This window comes from Strix uralensis, chromosome Z (genome assembly GCF_047716275.1).
Source record: "Strix uralensis isolate ZFMK-TIS-50842 chromosome Z, bStrUra1, whole genome shotgun sequence".
In the NCBI taxonomy this organism is placed as follows: domain Eukaryota; kingdom Metazoa; phylum Chordata; class Aves; order Strigiformes; family Strigidae; genus Strix; species Strix uralensis.
In genome coordinates, this window is record NC_134012.1 from 4628009 (window position 1) to 4651286 (window position 23278).

General features: G+C 38.9%; 1 long non-coding RNA gene across 1 annotated transcript in view; it reads right to left on the reverse strand.

The window, feature by feature from the left end:
- LOC141938381 (uncharacterized) overlaps nucleotides 1–19930 on the reverse strand; it is a 64670-nt gene extending 44740 nt beyond the window's left edge. Inside the window, exons 1-2 of the long non-coding RNA XR_012627248.1 lie at nucleotides 19874–19930; nucleotides 15337–15428 (exon numbers count right to left, since the gene is read on the reverse strand). This is a non-coding gene — a long non-coding RNA (uncharacterized LOC141938381). The remainder of the gene's footprint in view (nucleotides 1–15336; nucleotides 15429–19873) is intronic.
- Between the last annotated feature and the right edge of the window lie 3348 nt (nucleotides 19931–23278).

Consider the following 23278-nt stretch of genomic DNA (forward strand, 5'->3'; position numbering starts at 1 on the left):
TAAACAGTCCCAGCTCCTTCAATTACTCCTCATAAGATTTATTCTCCAGGCCCTTCACCAGCTTCGTTGACCTTTGTTCATGTTGACACAGTTTGACTCATCATGGCTGATAGTGCAGAAACAGGAGTATACTCATATCTGTGACACTTTGAATAGTCCCAAAATATAAATATGCAGTTAAACCTGGGATGAAATGTACAATGCTGGACCTAGACAAACATTTGTTCCCTGAAATGGTGGTATACACTGACTTTCCTTTCCTGTGGTCTGAAAGAAAGTTAGAAGCACAAACTTAGCAGTGAACATTTGCCTTTACAAAGTTCAGCTGCACTGGAAAAATTGCAGTCTTCAATATGTTGCTTTTTATTCCTGTGGAGCTCTACGATCATTTAACTGTTACTGGTAATGGTGACAATGTGGTTCAAAGGCTATCATAAACACGACAAAGCATTCAAGAAGGTTCAGCTCGATGGATTATTCAAATGGCTGAACTTTCTGATGTCTCCTTTATCTCTCTTTAGGAAAGAGGTATCAGGTGGACCCTTAAAAATCCCATGCATACATCTGTTTTCACCACTGAAGCAGGGAAATGAATGCATTTATATTTTTAATTTGGGTGTGAGGAAATTACAGTATAAGATATCAGTATGACCAGTTTCATAAGAGTGAGAACTTCTGCTGACATCTTTTTCAGAGGAGAGAGATGCAGTATTCTCTGTGGAGATGAGACTAGATTTGCTTCATAGGCCCCTAAAACTCCTATATAAAAAGAAATGTCATTATGAGCATTTATTAATATATAATTAAATATCAGGCTACATCCATCTTGCTCATCATTTTCCCTTCATTTCAAGGTTTAATTTAGGTGGCTCAGAAAACAAGGAGTGGAGCTGTTTTCCACACAAAAGATAGAGATATCACAAGGCTTTTTTGATCTCTACTGGCAACGCTAGTCAGAAAATGAAACCCAAAATGTATTTTTCCTGAAGTTTTTTTTACAAAGCTAGGCACAGTTTCCACCCAGAAAAGAAAATAAAAAAGAGGGAGAGAGAATGAAAGAAATCAGGACACTTAAATCAATTAGAAAACAGCATCTTGAAGTAGCTGATTTTCAGCAAGCAGAGCTATCCTGCTAGTGAAACAGGCATGCTGAAAATGGTGAAGATTTCCTGCACTGGATTCTCATCTGAGCTACAACCAAGTAAATCACCGACACAGCTGGGACAAGGTGACCCCACTATTAAATTAATATAGTGGGAAGGCTTCAGTAGTGTTTGTACTGGTTATCTGTACTGAGAATGAGCTTTCAAGACCATAGACAGGTCCCAGAGTGCAGTTTGGGCAGGTGGTTGCTCACCCAAGACAAACAGATTATTTGCAAAGTTCCCCCACCGATCACGGAAGAGTTATACTCACAGCTTGAAATACAGAAAATGTTTGTACAATGATGCAATAACATTTGTCTCCTGTGCTCCTAGGAAAAAGGGTTTAAAGACCAAAGACCAGAGGGATTTTTATTCAGACAGATAATCATCTTCTGTGCTCCAGTGAAAGCTCAGGACATCCCCTGCTTCATGAGCTGATGGAGGAAGGACAGCAGGGAAAGGGAAAATGGAGAAACATCGTCTTTCAGATGCTGCCATGGGGCCGTAGTGCCTGTCACTGCCTCTGTGATCTCTTCCCACCTGAACTGCCAGACACATGAAAGGAGATTCCATTCAGCAGGATACTTATGATTCACACTTTCATCTTTATAATTAGATATCAAAACACATAGCTTAATGAGCAGGGAAAGTAATGAAGCATCATTTCCAAAGAATCTTTCCCAAGTAGTCTCTTGGGACATTAACAGGATCCTTCACCTTTATCTAACAGTCAGAAACCTTATGGGAACTTAATATCTTTGATGCGTCAGCCTAGCTATAGCAAGCTTGGTTGAAATTAGCCAAGAAATTCAAAAGTTATTTGTAGGGGACTAAAATGGACAACTGAACAGGCAATGACTAAAGAGAAACATGCATGTTCTCTTTGATAAGAATTAAATAAGCCTTTGTTCTTAAAGCAAGCAGATTAAAATAATTAAAGTTTGAAAGCTACCACTTCCATCACCACTGGTATGTGGATCATGTTCTCCATAGGAAGCTGAAGAGAGGGTGACACAGTACTTCCAGATCAGATCAGGTGCATTAGAGCAATGCTGGTCACTGTTTCCCTACCCAAACTGTAAGTAGAGGAGTTCACCACTGCTGGTTGGAAGTTCAGCCTTGGTTTCGTTCTTCTCCCTGTTTTTTCTCTTTTCTCTTAATCTCCCTGCCTCTTAATCTCCCTCCCTCTTAATCCCTTTTATGTGCTGGATTTGCTACAATGCAAAATTTACTGCCTCTGTAGCTGTGATGTATCAAACCTGGGTAACAGCTACTGGGAAGACAAGTATCTCATCAAAGCAGAAGGTGGAGAAACTTACTCACATACATACTTGCAACTGAGATGAACTACTTGTTTCAACTGTGCAAACTAGGGAAAAGGTAATACTAATACACATGACCACTTTTAGATTTTTTTTTTTTTTTCATCCACAGATCCCAAGGCACTTTGTAGTTTATAATTATTCTTATTTACAGTGAGACTACAGAAAGAGAAGGTCAAATTATTTCTTAAAGATAATCTACCAGAAAGAAATAGGACTAGGCAGAGACCTTAGCACCCATCTCTTTGCCTTAAATCTGTCTCCTAGACCACAATAAAGAACTGACAATTTCTGTCGCTTTGCTGGAAGATTATCACATTGTATGGGGGCAGTGGTTGAAGCCTGAATATCACTTTCATACAGAAAATGTTAATCAGAAATGTAAACTTTTATCTTGTCTTGTGTTTTCTTTTTTTTTTTTTAAATTTAATAAACAATCCCCCTATATTTAAATATGATTTTTTAAAAAAAATTACACAACACAGGATGAAAAAGTCTCATGTCCATTCCAGATGTCATCTGCTTCAAAAGAAGCACTATGCTGGTAGTTATACTGATATCCAGATCATGAATAGATGAGCATTCATTTAAAATAGATCTGGCTGTGGTTTGCTCTGCTTTACCTGAGAGTGAAACCTGGCCTCATTCATTGGAGTACATTGGAGGAAAGTTAAAATAAGCTTTTTTATTTCTGAGGACTGTGGGAGAGCATGGGCTTGGTTCTTGCTACAGCACCTGAGATGCTCAGCACTCAACTAGCAAATCAGAAAAGCACTAACACTTAAGAGTCCACATTGTACTGTTGACATCAGTAGGGCCTCTCACGCAGCTAAGTGAAGTATATGTGTCAGTGTTGCTGTATTAAGATCAATTTGACCATTTGGCAGAAGCTGTAAAATGACAGCAGAATGTGTGTTTTGCTTGGGATTGTTTTGTTTTGTTTTGTTTTGTTTTTTATTGGTAGGTAGAATTTTAAGTAGTTCATATGTGAACTAGTGACTAGCTGATCAAAACATGAGTGCAGAACATCAGTGAAAAATCATTTATCTTTCTTTTTGCACAAATGCACATTTATACAGTGGTATGCATATTTTGCAGTACAAGTTTGAATGTATATATAAAGGTTGATGAGTGTCTCACATTTTAACCTAAAGGAGGAAAAAAGAATCTTATTATTGACACATACATAGACTTTTTTCCCTAAATATTAAATATCTTGCTATCTATTTCATAGAATATATGCATATAAAATATACCTTATATGTCTATGGCTTTGTGTGCAGTATGTAAATACACACTGCATTTATGTGCAGAATGTAAATACATACTGTACATAAATGATTTATTATAGAAATATCAGTGTTTCTAGATTACACTGCATAGTAGATGAGCTGTCATTAGCAAAAAAAAGGATATACAGCTTTTCAACAAAAGAAGAGAATAAGGTTGCCGGAGTGTTGCAGTGGTTTGGGTGTTTTTGTGTGCATGCATGTGTGTGTGTGTGTCTCTATGTGTGTGCCTCTCTGTGTGTGTGTGTGTGTGTGTGTCTTTTTTTTTTTTTTTTTTTAGCATTCATCCCTGCCAATCTTTGCACTGCCAGTAGGGAAAATCATATCCATGGCAACCAACTGCACCATTCCTACCCACATCAGTGACGCCTCCAATCTAAACTGTCAAATATTCTATGCACATCATGTAAAATAGGTCTCTTTTCCTTATACCTTTGTGCATCTAGTTTCCGTGGCTACATGTTTATGCAAATGAGAATTGTCCTTTTTCTCTCAGGTTGATTGAACACTGAATTTGTTTTTCACCTTGGCAATGCAAAGCCATGCTGTCTTGCCACCTAGTATATCCTATAATTGCAAAAGCTATATTATAATGATAACTCTTCTTAAATTAGTCTGATAATAGCAACTACCTGGCTTGTGAGGAAGACTTGGAGTGTGCTTTAAAAGAAGAACACTAATAGGGGGCTGAGACATGCGAATAATGTTTAATTGGCTCTCTAGAGTGTACTAATTTTCAGGACTGGAAAGCTAGTATTTGATTTGTTCTTTACAGGTAATGAAAATGAGAAAACCTCTTTCATAAATCCTGAATGACAAATTAGCCACCACTTTTTGTACAAAGACCTCTGATACCAAGGATTGCCCTTTTCCTACCTGCCAGGAAAAAAAGAAAATCCTATTAAACTCTCTTGGTTTCTGCCCCACGTTTAGTGGACATACAGTCAAATCATCTTTCCTTGGTCTCTGAATCGTGATTCTTACAATAACTAACCCTACAAATCCCACAGGAATGCTGACTGGAGGTTCTGAGGTGCCTCAAACAAAACCAGCACACAGCGGTGCTGAGCCTCTCTGTCATGTCCTCACCCATGGTGCTGAGTTGGGAGGAGAAGATACTTCCAGTCTCAGCCACCAGAACCCACAGCACGCTCCAGAGAGGTGCAAGGCTTTGACTTTTGCTTTTTGTGCAAGGAAAATTCTGGATGTCAGGACCTTGGCAGTGTTACCTGGTAAATAAAAAGTGCTGGACAAAAAATACAGCATTCGAAAAGGGTGTTCTTTTGAAGCATTGGTGGCGTTTTTATTTGATTTGCAAAAATACTTCAGTGCCTGCGGCTTTCTTGTATGCTATGGGCTGTGGGAAGGGTGAAGCGGCTGCACAAGTCTCTGATTCAACAGTACAATCATCAAAAGCAAAATTGTTCTCGTTGAGAAAAGCAACCCCAAAAGGAAACTAATGGTGAATATCCAAAAGAAAGGGGATTCCTTTTGGCACAAATGCTCTCATTTGAACATTAGCGCATAAAAGTGCTTACCTTTCACAAAGTTTCAACTAATCAAAGACCAAAAAGTTATTTAAAAAAAGTGTGCTCACAAAGTAAAACATATCTTTTTGTGAATATCAGTCCCCTGTCAACTGATGTCACTTTATCATACCTTAACTAGTAAAGTGTAATACACACAGTGCTGTACATATAGCACATTACACCTATGAATCCAGTATAAATTGCACTGGTGAGACTCAGCACCAGTGCTGTATCCTCCTCTGTGGAACTAAGAAGCTTATGGAAATACCATTCCACTGACAGCATTGTGTCTGGGGTGGTTGTCTCCGGAAGCATTTGACAGGGGGACATTTTAGCACCAATTTCCAAAACACCAGCTTGCCTCTTCTAAAGGAGGCATGTGGAACCTGTGAAAGGTCACTACAGACATTAAAAATCAGGATTTCCTCCTGGCCCAGGGGGACTCTGAGATGCGAGATATGGGATGGCCCCACTGGAGCTGTCAGCTTCCTTCTGAAGTTTCCAGCCCATCTGCTGCTGAATGGAGATGTGGTGGAAACCCATACTCTGCTTCTGGCTGCTCCAGGAAACCTCCTCAGCCAGACATTGAGAAAGACAAGAGCACGATGGAGAGACAAACAACATTTAAAACACGAAAGACTTTCCATCACTACACTAATACTTTAGGAATAATTTCCTACTGTGCTTATCCAGAGTTTCACACAGAAATTCAGAATGAGTACATCTATGTAGTATTTTGAAGACATGTAGACCTAAGGCCACCCATTAGACCAGGCTCACCATCTACACAGATAGCAAAATCCTTTCATATCTGCTTTTGTTTTTTCCCTCCTTTACTGACTTAAGACTTTAGACAACTGTGTCCAAAACAAACTTTTGAAAGAACATTCAGACATTCCACAGTGAAGATATTCCAGGAGCATCTTTAATGTGTGAATGCATTGCAATACTATTTAACTGCGTTGGGGAGCTGAACTAACATCATGCAGTTTCACAAGGGTGAGTTTTGCAATTCAAATATTTCCATTACTTGGTTTTTGGGACGAAGAGGATTTATCAACAATCAAGTTCTATAAGAACACTTTAGTCTACTCCAGCACTTTCAAATACATCCTAAAATATGAAGAGCAAGATCCTTGTCCCAAGAACAATAAAGACTAAAGGCACTTAAGTATAAATACCCTACATGCAAATTCATTAAGTGGGTTGGAGCCACTGAAGTGCTTTGCAAAGCAGATGATAGGTTTTTCAGGGTCTTTCTAAAGAATTAGTTGGAAGGGTATTAACCTGCCAGTTTTTCCAGGTGTATGAAGAAAACAGATTTTTTTACCTGAAGTTACCATTTTGACAAGCATTTTTATCTTTTTTTTGCCATAAATGGTTCTACAGCATCCTTTTGCAGAGTTACTCATTCTGACATGCAAGGCAGCGAACAGTGCAGATTCAAAGCGCAAATCAAAAGGATATATATAAGAATAAAACTGCAGCTGCTCTTGCTGTTACCCACCTGGCAATCCTCACAACCTTTCCTGAGCTACCATTCTCATCACCAAAGCCACACTTTCATACATCACTGTGCCTTACTACTTAGGTCTCTTTGATTATCACTTCTGTTCAAATGAGAGGTTTGGCTCAGTAAAAATAGCCTGCAGTAGGATGAATGGAAAGGCAGTCTTTTTGCTTATAAATATATCATGTCTGTGTACACATTTGAAAAGTCAGGCCAAATTAACAGGATCATATCATAGAATTGTAGACACAGAATGGTTTGGATTGGAAGGGACCTTAAAGATCATCTAGTTCCAACCCCCTGCCATGGGCAGGGACATCTTCCACTAGCCCAGGGTACCCAAAGACCCGTCCAACCTGGCCTTGAACCCTTCCAGGGAGGGGGCAGCCACAGCTTCTATGGGCAACCTGTGCCAGGGCCTCACCACCTTCACAATAAAGAATTTATTCCTTATATCTAATCTAAATCTTCTCTTTTTCAGTTTAAAACTGTTACCCCTCGTCGTATCCCTACCCTCCCTGATCAAGAGTCCCTCCCCACCTTTCCTGTAGCCCCTTTAAGTCCTGGGAGGCTGCTCTAAGGTCTCCCTGGAGCCTTCTCTTCTCCAGCTGAACCCCCCCAACTCTCTCAGCCTGTCCTCACAGGGGAGGTGCTCCAGCCCCCCGAGCTTCTTCATGGCCTCCTCTGGCCCCGTTCGAGCAGGTCTGTGTCCTTCTGATGTTGGTGCCCCCAGAGCTGGACACAGCACTGCAGGGGGGGTTCTCATGAGAGTGGAGCAGAGGGGGAGAATCCCCTCCCTCAACCTGCTTGCCACAATTCTCTGGATGCAGCCCAGGAGACAGTTGGCTTTCTGGACTGTGGGTGCAAATTGCTGGCTCACAGTCAGTTTTCCGTCCACTAATACCCCTAAGTCCTCCTCTGCAGGGCTGGTCTCAATCCACTCATCGCTCAGCCTGTATTTGTGTTTATAATTGTCTCAACGCATTTGCAGGACCTTGCCCTTGGCCTTGTTGAACTCCATGAGGTTTGCATGTCCCACCTCTCCAGCCTGTCCAGGTCCCTCTGGATGGCACATCCCTTCCCTCAGCATGTTGACACACAATTTGGCATCATCGGCAAACTTGCTGAGGGTGCCTCGATCCCGCTGTCCATGTTGCCAACAAAGATGATAAACAGCGCCAGTCCCAATCCCAGCCCCTGAGGAATGGCACTCTCACTGCTCTCCACTTGGACATCGAGCTTTTGACCACAAGTCTTTGAGTGTGACCATCCAGTCAATTCCTTGTCCACCGAATGGTCCATCCATCAAATCCATATATATTTTATCCATATGTATTTTATCCATAAATATTTTATATAATTTATATATTAAAAAAAATCCTCTCGAAGCATGGACACAAGCTTCAGTCACTGGAATGTGGGAGAGGATATCAGAGTAGTGTTTTCTGCTGAAATGGATTTTTAAAAATATAAAGATAAACGGAAAAGAAGTTACATGATATTTTTATTGCTGTGACAGTCAGGAGTGAGAAGGATATATTAATAAGATATGATAACTACTGAAATTAGAATTCCTGGTCTCAGTCTTTTGTCACCATCTGGAGTGTTCCTATGAATAGTGATGATGTCATACTGCTGTGAAAGTTATGAGGTCAGATGTGTTCATGCATTTAGTAAGGCAAATGTAATCCTGCAAACAGTGCAAAATCAGGAGGCAACTTTGTACATGATTATTCACTATAAGACCCAGATGTTAATATTAAAGAGAAAATGCTCAGGAGTATTTTTTCCACCTTTATCATCAGTACTCTTAGAATACAACAGGAAGGTCTTTTCCAACCATAACCATCCACAGATTAGCATTCAAATTATTATTTGAGCATGAGAAAACAGTTTGCTTACTGCCTGGCCTGGGATTCTGTATATACTGAAACGTGCAAAATGCAGTCAGAGGTCTGACAAACAATGTTCTCTTTCATGGAACAGACTCTTTTCAGATGCTGTTGCAGCACTGAAGCTTCACCAATAGTTTCTCTGACATCAAGAAATATTCTGGCATACAGCTAAAGATACCATCTGTCTGGCTTTAGAGAAGAGAGAAACAAAGTGTCACCACAGTGCAGAGGATCACACTGATATATTTCCCTTCAAATCGAATAAAAGAGTAATTATATTTCTTTAATGACAATATATAATTTGTGTCCAGGAAAGGGAAGATGAAAATGACATTAAAGTAAGTCTAAATCTGTGGTCTAGAGCTACACCTGTTATAAATCAAGACATTGATAAGTGTCAATTTTCTTGTTTTGAATGAACATTAATATCCTAATATCATCATCTTCATGATCATCATCACCACCATCACCATCATCATAGCTTTTGACTGATTTTTGTCCTCCTCTGGATCTCAGACCATTCTTAATAAGCCTGTTCACTGAAAGCATGTTTGCATTCAAATAATGCAACAGGCAGAGTCAAGGCACTTTTCTATAAGAGCCTAAGGTCTTTATGGTGTCAAGAAACTGTCTGGGGTACACCTGACATAGTGGAGCAAGATGTCAAATGCATTTTCTTTCATAGTTTGAACAGAGTGCCTGCACTGGCTGAGTCCATATCAAAGAGATATGTCTTCCAACTCATGGACACAAACACTCCTCACTAATATGGTAGGTTGTATGCTGAGGATGCAAAAAGCCAGATTCCTTGGTTACATCTTGCTGTTCTTTACATTGCCTGTTCCAGATCTGAAATTGCAAGGTTGCTTACAAGTGCAATAAATTTTTTCTCCTTTAGATAAAGCAGTTATAATGTCACCAACTCTAGATGATACCACTCATTTTCTTTATGTCAGTGGAAATTTATCAACATACAAACCAATTCTGTTCAGATTTGATCTAAATAGTCACATTAGCCTGGAAACACTTTTTTCTTTTAGGTTGTTATATGGTCTGGATTGCAGCACACACCCTGAGACAGAGGAACTAGGGACACCAAATCAAGAGGCAAAGCCCTAGCATAATCAATATCTAAACAAACACAAGATGAGATCAATCTATGGCACATTGTTCATTCATTTGATTTGGCAAGTATCTTCCAACCACCAGTAACATTTGTCAGTTTCTGCAGATCTGTTATTAATGTCTTTATTATTTGCTTAATTGAAGTTAGACTCTGTCATTAGCAGCTCCATCTTGTGTCATTCAGACCTTTCAAATGAATTTGTCTTTGGTGTGAATAATGATATTCCCACTCTTCAAGACAGACTGAATAGCAATCAAATGAACCTTTTAAAACAGTATAATGGTTTGAAGAATCAACCCTCCCCTTTCCACCATCAACTTTCTTATTATTTCTACTTCCAAGAGACTGCTGTTTTCTAGACCAACTCATAAAGTTCCTAGTATGGACAGTGGATAATCATGGTGCTTACGGAAATCTGATGAGATAAAACTGGGGTATGAAAGAGTCTGCAAAACCCACAAACCACAGAACTTCATGTTTTCTAACCAGCTAAGCTTGTTAATAGTTTTGGCACCTTAATGAAGGATGGTATAAATTCACAACACCCTCCTTGATTATCGGTGAATGACTATTATTTCATCAACCTCATCCTTCAGCATTGACAAAACTTTGGCTACCAGTATAGTTTAAGCTCATATCCAGTAGGAATATTCATCAGTTAGCCACATGCTTTTATCCCAGGATGTGCATGTGTAGGTACAATATCTGAAGAATTGCAACACAGGCAACAACAATTCTTCAGCAGTCCATTTCTCATTTAAACAAATCAAACAAACAGTTGAGAGTAGTTCTTAATGACCAATGTCAGCAGTTTCTCTCTCATGATTGCAGAGATGCTAGCTCTTTTCACCATAACAGTCATCCATCTAAAGCATCACTGATATATCTTATTTCGTGTTCCCGATCCTAAATACTTTCAATTTTTCATACACTAATATGAAATCCTGAACACCTTCACAAATCAAACCTCTATTTTCTTCTTTCTCATGTTTAGTAAACAGTAAATTCAGTTCACCCTTACTCTCATCATGCCTATTTTACTTTTTCTTTTTTTTGTACATACAATGTTCCTTCTAAAACTAAGAGTATAGACAGCCCAAAAGTGTATGATTTATTGGTTCAAAACTGTGTATTTTTCTAAGCCTTCTTCCACCTATTATTTAATAATAGTTTAATCTGCAAGGTTTCCAGCTCTTCATGACTTTCAAATTAGCTATACCTCTTTTTCCTGTTCATCTAAGTTAGGACATATTTATAAATGCTGTTCATCTACTCAGCCATTTTACAATTCATCACAGATTTCCCTATTCTACCTCATTTATTAATGGGTCTATTTATCTAGTGTTTGCACTGATATATCTGAAATCTCTTTGTAATTCCCACAGAGTGTTGCATTATTCTGACAACTGACTTTGTAAGTGGAATATGGGCTTTATGTGCACACTCACTAATTCTATATCAAACCTTAAGCACAAAATCTACCCAGGCTTATGAATGAAAATTGCCAATGCTCTGCCACAACCTGCTGAGTTTTCAACACAAATTCAACATTTTTATTTCCCATCCAGGCAAATGAAACTTTGACGCTCAGCTCACACTCTCTTCCTCATCTTCATGCCGTATCATCAACGTAAATTTGCCTCATGTTGAGATGGAGACGGAATTCCCACTGACTGATGTACGTGAAGGTGTAAATCTAGTTTATAACATCTTAATTTTTGGAGACAGTGCAGGAGGAGAGGAGAATCCATTTTGACTTTCAGATCCTATGTTAGCTTCTGGAGGTTAGAAAACAATTGTTTCACTTGCATGAGAAACAAGCAAACCAGGAGTTACTGAAACACAATAAATAAATTTCTTCTTAAAGCACTTTTTCTGCATTGCAGACAATGGCTTTTGACACACTAGGAGTTTATTTTGCTCGTCTATTTCTATTTTGTTGACTTTATGTTCACTTTTTGTACCTTATTAAGACTAGCTCTTATTCCCTACCATTTTGTTAATCTGTCTCAACACATTTAACCTAACTGACCCAAATACCAAAAACCTTGTCAGCTTTTCCAAAGAAATATATTCAGTGCACCCACATGCTCCAGAGATTTGCATGGTGTCACCTAATGACACACATTAAAACTCAGATTTTGCACTGAGCTCGGATCTTCAGGGAGCCATTTCTGATCTCCCTTATATCATTATAATTCCAATGAGGTTAAATTTATCCCAGTATAAGAGAAAGAGTGAATCTTGTCCTAACCTTCTAAAAACCCAATTTAGCAATATAGACAATTTCTGAAACACAGATTTTTTTGGTCATGTAAAATACTGTTCTCCTGAATCAGAAGCCAAGTATTATACACTCCATTTAAATCATACAGAACAACTAGATATACTCTTAAAAATCTATTATGGTAACAGATTTTCTTAATGTTTGCATTGAAACCTTAAAATCCCAATATCCTACCTGATATTACATACCAGTCAGAAATAAAGTTTTAATTTGTTTTAAAGTCTGAGCTGCAAACCCAACAGCTTTGGCAATAGAAAATCTCATTAACCAGCCTCTCTTGCAAACTAGAAATGGATCTATGGGACAGTCTTATGTTGTTCTAGTTCTCATGAGGTTTCTTTACACATAATTTTTAAAATTAATGTAAATTCTAGGGGAATAAGAAGCTCTGAAACAAGTCTATTACCTTGTTACTGAAACCCAGTTGAATGTGAAACCTCACAGATTATGAAAGAGTTTTATGAAATGCACAACATTCAACAACATTCAACAACATTCAAACAACAGAAAAAATGGGACACTTAATTAGTGGTAGAGAAAATATACTTTCTCCTACTGATTTAACAGCTCCCCACATCAGCATACAACAGAACTAGTCAGTTTTGAAGATGCTCTTGATAAATTAAGACTTTAACAATATAGAAGGGTTCAGTAAGGTGAGACCTAGGGGTTCAGAAAAAGAGACAAATTGGTTGCTCCAGGTACTGCTTCACTCCTGTTTAAGGGATATTTCAGCTGGAACAACAGCATGGAATTGAGCTGCTGCGAATGCTGCACTGCAAAGGGAGTTGTGCCAGATTTATCCTTTTCATTCTGCAGAATTTTTCTGGGAAATGGTGAAATTTGAGCAAGATTGCACAATACAGCTGTGTCACCATATCTGCATTTTCTTAACACCCCACCCCCCCCACCCCACCCCCAGTTTTTCATCACAAATTTTGCATATTTTGATGACCAATTAATTTCTATTCAGGAACTCATTTTGCTGGAAATATCTTGATGAACACTCAACAGAAACTATTATTTGTCAGAAAAAAACCCAGATGCAGAATAATTTAGAATGCTCAAATATAGAAGTAACTCCATCTCAAGACCCCAAAAAAAGATGGAAAAATATTTATTTGGCTCTGATGTGGATTGAAACAAAAAATAAACATAAAAAGAGGAAGCAATTTCAAAACAAAATAATTTATTTTTCACACAACAAATATTTCCTTCATGGGGTACCATCAGGTGATAGAGGAACTTCTGAGAGGGAAGGGACAAAGTGAAACCATATGGTGTTGAATTTTTAAACAGGACAAACATTTTGAACTAGACCTGCCTTTCTAAACACTCACAGAAACATAATTCTGGGATTATTTGGTTGAGAAAGGAAGCTCAACTCTTGCTGGTATTAATTCGTGCGTTTCATGATGGGATTTGACTGTGGGTACAAGTAATGGCAATGAATTTTTGACAGAAGGTAGGTAAGAATTAAAAATAAATATATGCATTAAAATGTGCATGTCTTTGTCTTTAGCTTTCAGGAATGGGAACAGACAACCCCCGTCACTTTCATGGGAGGTGATCAGAGCTGCATTGTCTCCCGAGATTTCCTCTGTGGCTCATCACATGAGATGAAAAAGAACCCATAATCAGAAGGGTTTACATAAGAAACACATAGAATTTACAGTGTTTCTCCACAAATGTCCTAACCAGAAAAATGAGGCAAAAAGAAGTCCTATACTTTTTTGAAAGGGAAATCTTCCCATGATCATTGTAAAGCTTACTTGACATGTATTGTGACTGAATGATGTGTTTCGCCTTTGTTTTCCTGTGAACAGTATCCTCCTAACTGTCCATGGCAAATGAATTAACACATTTTTCTCCCCTCTTTTTTCACACAGCAGTGTGAATGTTTGCATTCCGGGAATGACCTTAAAAAGGAGGGACTCGTATGTACAGGCTAGTAATTATAATAGCAGTAAAGCTGTTACATTGCAAAGAACGGGGGTCAGACAATTTGTACAGATGCAAGAAAGCTGAACAAAGTGTTCCAGGAGAGCAGCTGCACTAAACCAATAATTGAACTCATGATAAACATTCAAGAAGAGTTTTGATCTGAGAAACTTTCAAAAAGGGAGAAACCTGAGAAAGCCTGAGAAAGGTTCCTGAGATTATTCATGCAAATTGTTTGAAGAATTTGCTGCAGCCGTCATGAACTTCTGCATGTGTTTGTTTTTCAGAAACACTCATTCAATCACATTTTACTTGCATGAGTATCTGCAAAAAGTGAGTTTCACACCCGTGTGCACAAATATTTGAAGAAAATGAATGGCAGATCCATAGCTGTGTATTCATGCAAGAAAAGCCCATGCGCTAATCTAATCAGGCAATTTACACAATGCCATGAGACAAATCTGCCCAATCACAAAGCACCTAAACATTAAACCATGAGTATAAAGAACGATCCATTTTTTGAGCAGTTCAAGGGGACATGGCAATAAACTTTGCCAAAATGCTAGTGAGGATGTCACACCAAATCAAACTGAAAAAAATAAAATGAGGATATTCCACAAGCAGCAAAAGGAGCTAATTTCATTGAATAAAATATTAATTGTGAATTATTCACTAAGCATTAATATTTGGTTTATAATTGATACTGAATAATTTAGTTCTGCAACCATGGAGGAATCCATGAAATGCTTTATTTATATTTTTAAATATATCTTAACTCTTAGATTTATAACTGTTTCAGTAGCTTGAGAGATTTAAATTATCTTCATTTTCCAGAAAATTTATCACAAGACTGCATCAGGAAGATTCCTCTCCTGCAACTGGGAGTCTCTCTCCAGAGAGTGGGATGAGTCTCAGCAGATTCAGAAAGGAACAATATCTCATCTTCTTATTCTCCTCTTCTTATCCTCTGCTTTTCCTTTTCTACGTTGCATTATGCAATTAGTTGGGGGTTTTTTGTTTGGATTTCTTTTCAGCATTTGCGTCTCCCATATATTTTTGTGTCTTTATACAAGCGATGCTGTATTTTTCATTATTTACCCTACTCTTTGGTAGCAAGTGTTTGCATTGAGATAAATAATAAGAGATGCATTGAAAAATATTTTTAGATTAAAAAAGAAAGCACAGTACATGTTCAGTAAAACACTCATGGCCGTGATGAAATCCCCAAAAAGCGAATGGAAATGCGCTTTTGTGTCATACAGACACTGCTCTTCTTTCATCCACATGCTTACCTCAGGACAGAACTGCTAAGGATGGTTCCTGTGTCTTTCTGGGCTTCTCCAAATTTCTGTTGTCTTTACTGTCATTTCAGGACATCTGTTTACTGGAACGAAAGTTGTGCAAACTCTGGGTGAGCACAGTCCAGCACATATGGTACAGATACTTTGGACGCATGATTCTGAGCAAAAACCCTTCGATTTTCTATTTAAATGCCAAATTTTCGTATTTTTTACCACGAACCCTGAATGGAAGGCAATCAATTAAAATCCACAGGCAATTATTTTGATTTTCAATGTTGGCCCCTTTTGGGTTTTCTCTTCAACAATTAAACACAGCAAATATCCAGAGACTGTCGAAGGGGTAGTCACACCTCTTTGCTGATTTCCTCACGTACTTTCTGTGTGATTTTGAGATGAAAGAGTAGGGACCCATTTTATTAAAATAACATAGTATGTTTGGGGCATAACGTGATGAGGGAGGAAAATACACAGCAGTAAGACCTTTCCCTCTGAGATGACACTTTAATGCTTTGGTAGCTGAGACTCCCATCTCTTTTGTCTGTATAAATACAACCTTTAAAATTAGCCAAGTTTATAGCAGAGGAAAAATTTTTGATTTCTTAATGCAAATGACTGGGAGACAAATACCGTATTTCTCTGTCTGTTACAAAATACTCCATTTTCTTGGAGAGATCATTTCAATAATCTGTTTCTAGTTTTCCTTGAAGACAGGACAAGTAATACCTTCTTGATGCAAGTAATATCAGGTTCAATTCTTTGCTGTTCGTAACATGTTCAGATAAGACAGTGATAAACCACACACAAAGACCCTTTTTATCAGGTCAAGTTCCCACTGACTTCGATTGAAGTTTGCTGAGATAAAGGTGGAAAATGAATAAAAAATATGACCTGTTATAAATAACAATTCATTTTAACCTTTTATTTAGGTTTATTTAATGTAGATTCCTCACATCTATGTGGTATGATCTCAGGAATGTGGGCTGGTTTTTTTTTCCTCTTCTTTTCTTTTCTCCTCCTCTTTTTTTTCCATGCACAATGCCCAGATTAATGGAGCTCTGAGTTATAGAGGGGTTATTATAATGCACTGAAGTAATGAATAATCATTTATGAGCAAAAAAAAAAGACCAGGAATATCTGAGGGATGATGCTTGAAGTGGTCTGTCTAAATCACACACTTGGATTATTGAAATATAGGTTTATAATATTTAAAAACCCTTTTGAACTGAAGGACATTAATTTCCTACTGAAGCTTACAGCTAACATTACTGTGCCACAGTTTCATATATCAGGTCAGGATTTCAGTCAAAAGTACAGTTTTTGGGAAAGACTGTGTACAACTAGAAGACATTTGCCCCCATAAAAGAATAGGGAATTCTTTTGTAAAATGGATGCTGCTAAATATATTAGATCAAAACAGCTGTCCCCTCTCCCCACTACAAGCCTGAGCTTGACTAGGTTGAACAAGATGTGACACCATGCGTGTTAGAGATAAACGTCTGTTCCAGGGGCTTTTTCCCATCATCAGACTCCCTTTTTCATAAGCTAATGATCCTCCAAAGTGCATGAAAAGCTTTTTGTCACAGAACTGAAAACACCATATTTCAAAGTCCTCATTCTGAGCAGAGCAACTATTTCTGACGATGGCACGTGCAAAGTGAATGTGTCCCCTTCCCAGGGAGCAAGCTTTATCCTCTCAGCAGCATCCCAGGAACAATGTGGGTGAGACACAGACATCTGGAGTAACACCACCATAGCTGCTGGTGGTTTGCTAGAGGGAGAGCCCTTCAGCAGCAAGATATGCCTCAACCAAATGCGTTCTTTAGCAGCAGATGTTGCTCTGCTGAAGGACAATGAGGTGTTTCTGCTTAGTTACAATACAATAAGTCATCGCTGCACTTACATAACATCATTCACTTCATAGTTTGAGCCAATTTTAAGAATTTTCATGAAACAAACCTTGCTCACTGAACATATTTAAGTCAGAACTGAGAAAAGTTAAGGGTACCAGAGGGCTACAGTTTAGGAGAAACTTCACTGCTGATTTCACTATTTTCCTCTCAAGATATCAATGTCAATGGCCATGTAGTAATTACTTTGTTTTATAAATAATCAGAAACTGTCTCAACAGTAACTTCACATATAAACATCTTCTGTTAATGTATTGCTCTCAAGATAAAGTGTATTCCTATGTATGACACAAGAAAGATCACATCACAGGATCTCTCCTTACTTTTTTCATCAGCCATTTTCTCCCTGTTGGTTTCTCCTCCTCTACATAGTTTCTCTTCTCCCAAATCAAATCGCCTCTCATCCTTACCTCTCTTTTGGTTATCACATCTCTCTGCTCCCCTTTATCATCACATTTCTCAGTCAGGCAATTTAATCCCCAAAGAATAGGAAGGGGTAGGACCAAGCCTTAGAGTTTTCTCTTCAAAGCCTCCTGGCACAAAACCTGTTCTCATTTGAAAAAAGGAAATAAAAGGCTCCACAGGAACTCTACCATTTTTTAAAATAAGTGGCACAAGCCAATTAGAGAAATGCCTAAATCACACTTCAGAATGACAGAAATATTCAAAATGTTTTATGTTTCCAGGATTTTCTAACAGCATTTGCCAATCCTTTGAAATGTAGCTGAATATTAGGGGAAACATTTTGAAAAATAGGTCCTCAACTTGAATGCAAAATTACATACAATGCACAGTATATTTTAAAAATATACTCATTTTTTAATACAAAAGCCACTCAAGCAAACAGGGTGCATAAGTATGAACATGTAGGGACAGGGTCCCTTCCCCAGCTTATGCAAAGTGACAGCATCTCACTGAAAACCAGTCCTGCTACCACAGAAGGTGACAGGAGAAAGGCTAAAATTTTGTTGTCAGCAACAGTGGCAACATCAGTATAACACTACAAGACTGCCAGAGCTGCTGTACCTTATACAGATTGAACACTTCCCATGCACCTTAAAACTATTCTCATTCTTTCAGACTTGTTAGGAGACACCTTGAATGTGAGCACTGAACTTGTTATGGGGACCTGCATCAGGTGCCTCTGCCCTCCCCTTCCAGCTGCCAGGGACAGGACTTGGCCCTCGTTTCAGATCCCCCTGACCTGCCACAGGTCACCATACATAGTCTCAAAGACACTCATTTGACCTCTAGTAACATGATCCTCCAGATTTTGAGGGACCCCCTGAAGGCTACTATTGCTGTAAAGCAGGAGGAAGAGATACCTTATCCAGCGGTCCACCCTTGAAATGGCCCTGATTTGACAGATGCAAGCACCAAACCCCAAGGACAAACATCTCGTAATATAAACATAACTTCCAAAATGTCAGCCAGCAATTTATTAAGTATTCAGAGATCATTCAGATAATTTTGAGGTTGCATTGCATTATCAGATGGGTTTTTTTCCTTCTTTTTTAATCACAGAGAGTATTTATGAACAGTTATTCCCATGCTGTTCTCTCTTCTGATGCTTCAATTTCCACAAGATACACAAAACAGTATAATATCATGAACTAAAAATAGCACCAATAGGATATGAAAATGTTAGCAGACCATACTCACAATTCCCTATTGATTTTCCCTCCAATAATATCAGATTAATAGGACAAAGGGCATTAATGCAATACGATGGAGATCTCACAGTTAAAATACCAGACTATTACAATGCAATAATAGCTAACACTGCTGTATCATATCTGACTAGTATGGCTTCTGTATAATATGATGCAATAGTATGGCATAGTACATAAAGAATACAAGATAAATAAAAGTCAGAGTTTTCTTCTGTTGAAGAAAATGCTATAGGCATGCAATTACTGACCAAGAAAGGAAAATATTAAGGATTAAAATAAAATAAAACACATTTACAATTAAGCACACTATGATGACTAGGCATTAACCGAAGTCATTTACTGTTGTTCAGTTTTATTATTTCTGAAGATGAGTCATAGGTGCTGAGACTATTATTATCATTTATATGATTGGGGCTTATGCGATGTTTCATTGTAAACAGAGCACGCTTTTCACATCGATGAACCAGAGTTCATTGCAAGAGGGTTTCTCTCCATTATGAAAATCCGTATTGACTTAGCTGCAGAGCTGTCACCAAAGTGAAGCCAAACACAACCTAAGTAGGACTTCACCCATAAATATGACACATGTCACTATTTTATGACACTGGAACAGAAGCATCCTGGCTTCCAGCAATGTGGCTAAAGTTACATCAACAGTTTTCACAGCTGGGCACAGAAAACTGAAAAACTTAACAACACTCAAAATGTAAATATTAGCACCTGTTAGTGGTTCTAAAATTTTTCAAATTTTTTACTCGTTAGGCCTGTTTAGGAAATTATTTTCACTTACTTGCCATAAGAAGTTCTGACATGGCCAGTATTTTCACAACACAAGGAAGTTTAAAAGCTGGTCAGCATGAACATGTTTCGTTGGATTTTCAGGTACCTATTTACAACTCAAACTCAGTGTGATTATATGCTTATGCTCCAAGTATGTGATACAAATACCTGCTAATGTTGGAAAATGGTCAAAGCCCAGGCACGAAAGATCATTGTCAGCGTACTACCAACAATTCCACTAAAAAAAAAAAAAAATCCCATAAATTATTTTACTGGACACTTTTTCACAGTACAATTTTTAAAAGTCATCCAATACTATTACTCTGGCTTTCTGATCAGATAAAAACACTGCTGCCAACAAACTGTCCACAGGCTCCAGTAGTCAAAGAAATAAATCTAGATATAAAGATATGGTCTGGGATTGTATTTAGTGCTGTGCTTCTATATATGTTTGTATTTTGCTGAGGCAAATATTGCAAATTTTGAAGGTGGTGCTGGAGTCTGTTCTGTAAAATATTTTCATGAAATTCTCAGCTAAAGAGTAAACATTTTACTACACAACAAGGAAAAGATTTCTTAACTACTTTTAAATTTCAACAACATAGCATCCTGTCAAAAGTTAACCACTAGGTGTTTTTAAAGTGTCTATTGTGCAGGTGTTTGGGGAATGCTTGTTTAATTTCAATAAATGTCTTAACTGACTGTAAAATAATAATATAATACTATAGAGCTATTCACTGTAATAAGTGGTCTTGTGACAAGAACATCTCTGAGCTGCTATATCATACTGCTATTTGAAGAGAAAAAGAGACCCTCCTTATAACTCTCATTTTCAGTCTGGTCATTAGTTTCATAAACAGGATGTGCAAATTAAGCACTTTTAGGTATAATTGTAGGGCAAACCTAGCTTGGCTTGGGGAGGTGGAAATATTCCAGCAACTGTATCTAGTTTGGATTGAAAACACTGTCTTGTTAATTCTGCTCAAGAAGAATGAAGCAGGACAGCATATACATAGTGCAGGTTTATGCATGTGAAATGGTTCAAAACTCGCTATTGTGGATGTGATCATATGAGTTTAACTTGTCATGAGCCAAAGTTCTTCCAGATATTCGAGATCATGAGTGGTGATACATGAGTCTTCTAAAGAGGATCCAAAGGGCAAGCAATCACAGGTAATTGCACTGAATCAATAATTTCTTCTGCATAGCTATAGCCATATAGTTCTTAGGGGCCTGGGTTAAAGATATGAATAGAAAGCTTCCTACTCTGGTATGGACCTCAAATTATTATCTATTAGTGATTTTTCAGGTAGGCAGTGATGAAGGTGCAACAAGAAGTCTGAGGGCAACCAAGAGACTCCAGGGCCTTGGGGTGTCTGGTTAAGGGATCAGAAGTACAAGTAGTGTTCTCCTCTATCTTTCCAGTTTCAGGGAATTATGAGGGAAGAAACAGGAAGAGCCAGAAGATCAATACCTGGCTCTGACCTTGGTGTCACCAGCAAAATTTTGGGTTTATGGGTTGCTCTACATGACACCAGGCCTGCTGGCAATAGATGGGGTATGTCTGCCTCAAGGGGGAAAAGGATCTTTGCGCAGGAGTTAGAAGAGCTCATTGAAAGAGCTTTAAGTCAGATTTGAAGGGAAAAAGGGATAAAACCAAGCTTGCTAGAGATAAGCCTGGGGGCGGCACGCCAAAGTTTGCGGGATGGTGTGCTAGCGAGGTCCTTTGGTCTGCCATCTCTGTGGAGGTAGGGGATAGAGATCCATGCAGCAACAAAGACACAAGGGTTGTTGATGTGTTAGAAACCATGAAAGAACCTGAGAATGATCACATAGGACTTAGGGTTTCTCCCCTCCAAAATGTGGCAGGATCAACAGCCCAACTGAAGTGCATCTACACCAATGCAGGCAGCATGGGCAATAAACAAGAGGAGCTGGAAGCTGTTTTGCAGCTGGAAGACTATGATATAGTTGCAATCACAGAAATATGGTGGGATGACTTGCTCAACTGGAGTGCTGCAATAAATGGTTATAAACTCTTCAGAAGTGATAGGCAAGAAAGGAGAGGTGGTGAAGTAGCCTTGTATGTGAGGGTGTGTTTTGACTGTCTAAAGCCTGACAGTGATGAAAGGGTCGAGTGTCTATGGGTAAGAATCAGGGCGAAGGCCAAGAAGGTACATATCATGGTGGGAGTCTGTAATAGATCACCCAACCAGAATGAAGAGACGGATGAAATATTCTATAAGCAGTTGGGAGAAGTCTCACAATCGCTAGCCCTTGTTCTTATGAGGGAGTTCAACTCGCCATATGTCTGCTGGAAATATAACACTGTGGAGAGGAAACAGTCTAGGAGGTTTCTGGAGTGTGTGGAAGATAACTTCCTGACACAGTTGGTGAGTAAGCCAACTAGAGAAGGCACCCTGCTGGACCTGTTCATGAACAGAGAAGAACTTGTGGGCAATGTGATGGTTGGAGGTCATCTTGGGCATAGTGATCACAAAATGGTAGGTTTTGATTCTTGGAGAAGTAAGGAGGGGGGTTAACAGAACTGCTACCTTAGACTTCCAGAGGGCAGACTTTGGCCTGTTTAGGAGCCTGGTCAACAGAGTCCCTTGGGAGGCAGTCCTGAAGGGCAAAGGAGTCCAGGAAGGCTGGCCATTCTTTGAGAAGGAAATCTTAAAGGAATAGGAGCAGGCCATCTCCATGTGCTGAAAGACAAGCCAGAGAGGAAGACCGGTCTGGCTGAACAGAGAGATTTGGCTGGAACTAAGGAAAAAAAGGAGAGTTTATGACCTTTGGAAGAAGGGGCAGAAAGCTCAGGAGGACTACAAGGATGTCGGTTATGCAGGGAGAAAATTAGAAGGACCAAAGCCAAATTAGAAATTAATCTGGCTACTGCCATAAAAGACAATAAAAATGCTTCTATAAATTTAAAAAACTGTTTCTATACTTTAACAGCAAAAGGAAGGCTAAGAAGAATCTCCATCCTTTATTGGGTGTGGCAGGAAACACAGTGACAAAGGCTGAGGAAAAGGGTGAGGTACTTAACGCCTTCTTTGTCTCAGTCTTTAACAGCAAGACCAATTGTTCTCAGGGTACCCAGCCCCCTGAGCTGGAAGACAGGAATGGAGAGCAGAATGAAGCCCCCATAATCTGAGGGGAAATGGTTAGTGACCTGCCACACCACTGAGACACACACAAGTCTATGGGTCTGGATGGGACCCACTCAAGTGTATTGAGTGACCTGGCAGAAGTGCTCACAAAGCCACTTTCAATCATTTATCAGCAGTCCTGGCTAACTGGGGAGGTCCCGGTTGATTGGAAGTTGGCAGATGTGATGCTCATCTACAAGAAGGTCTGGAAGGAGTATCCAGGGAACTACAATCCTGTCATTCTGACCTCTGTGCTGGGGAAGGTTATGAAGCAGATCATCTTGAGTGCCATCACATGGCACATACTGGACAACCAGATGATCAGTCCCAGTCAGCATGGGTTTATGAAAGGCAGGTCCTGCTCGACTAACCTGATCTCCTTCTATGACAAGGTGACCCACTTAGTAGATGAGGGAAAGGC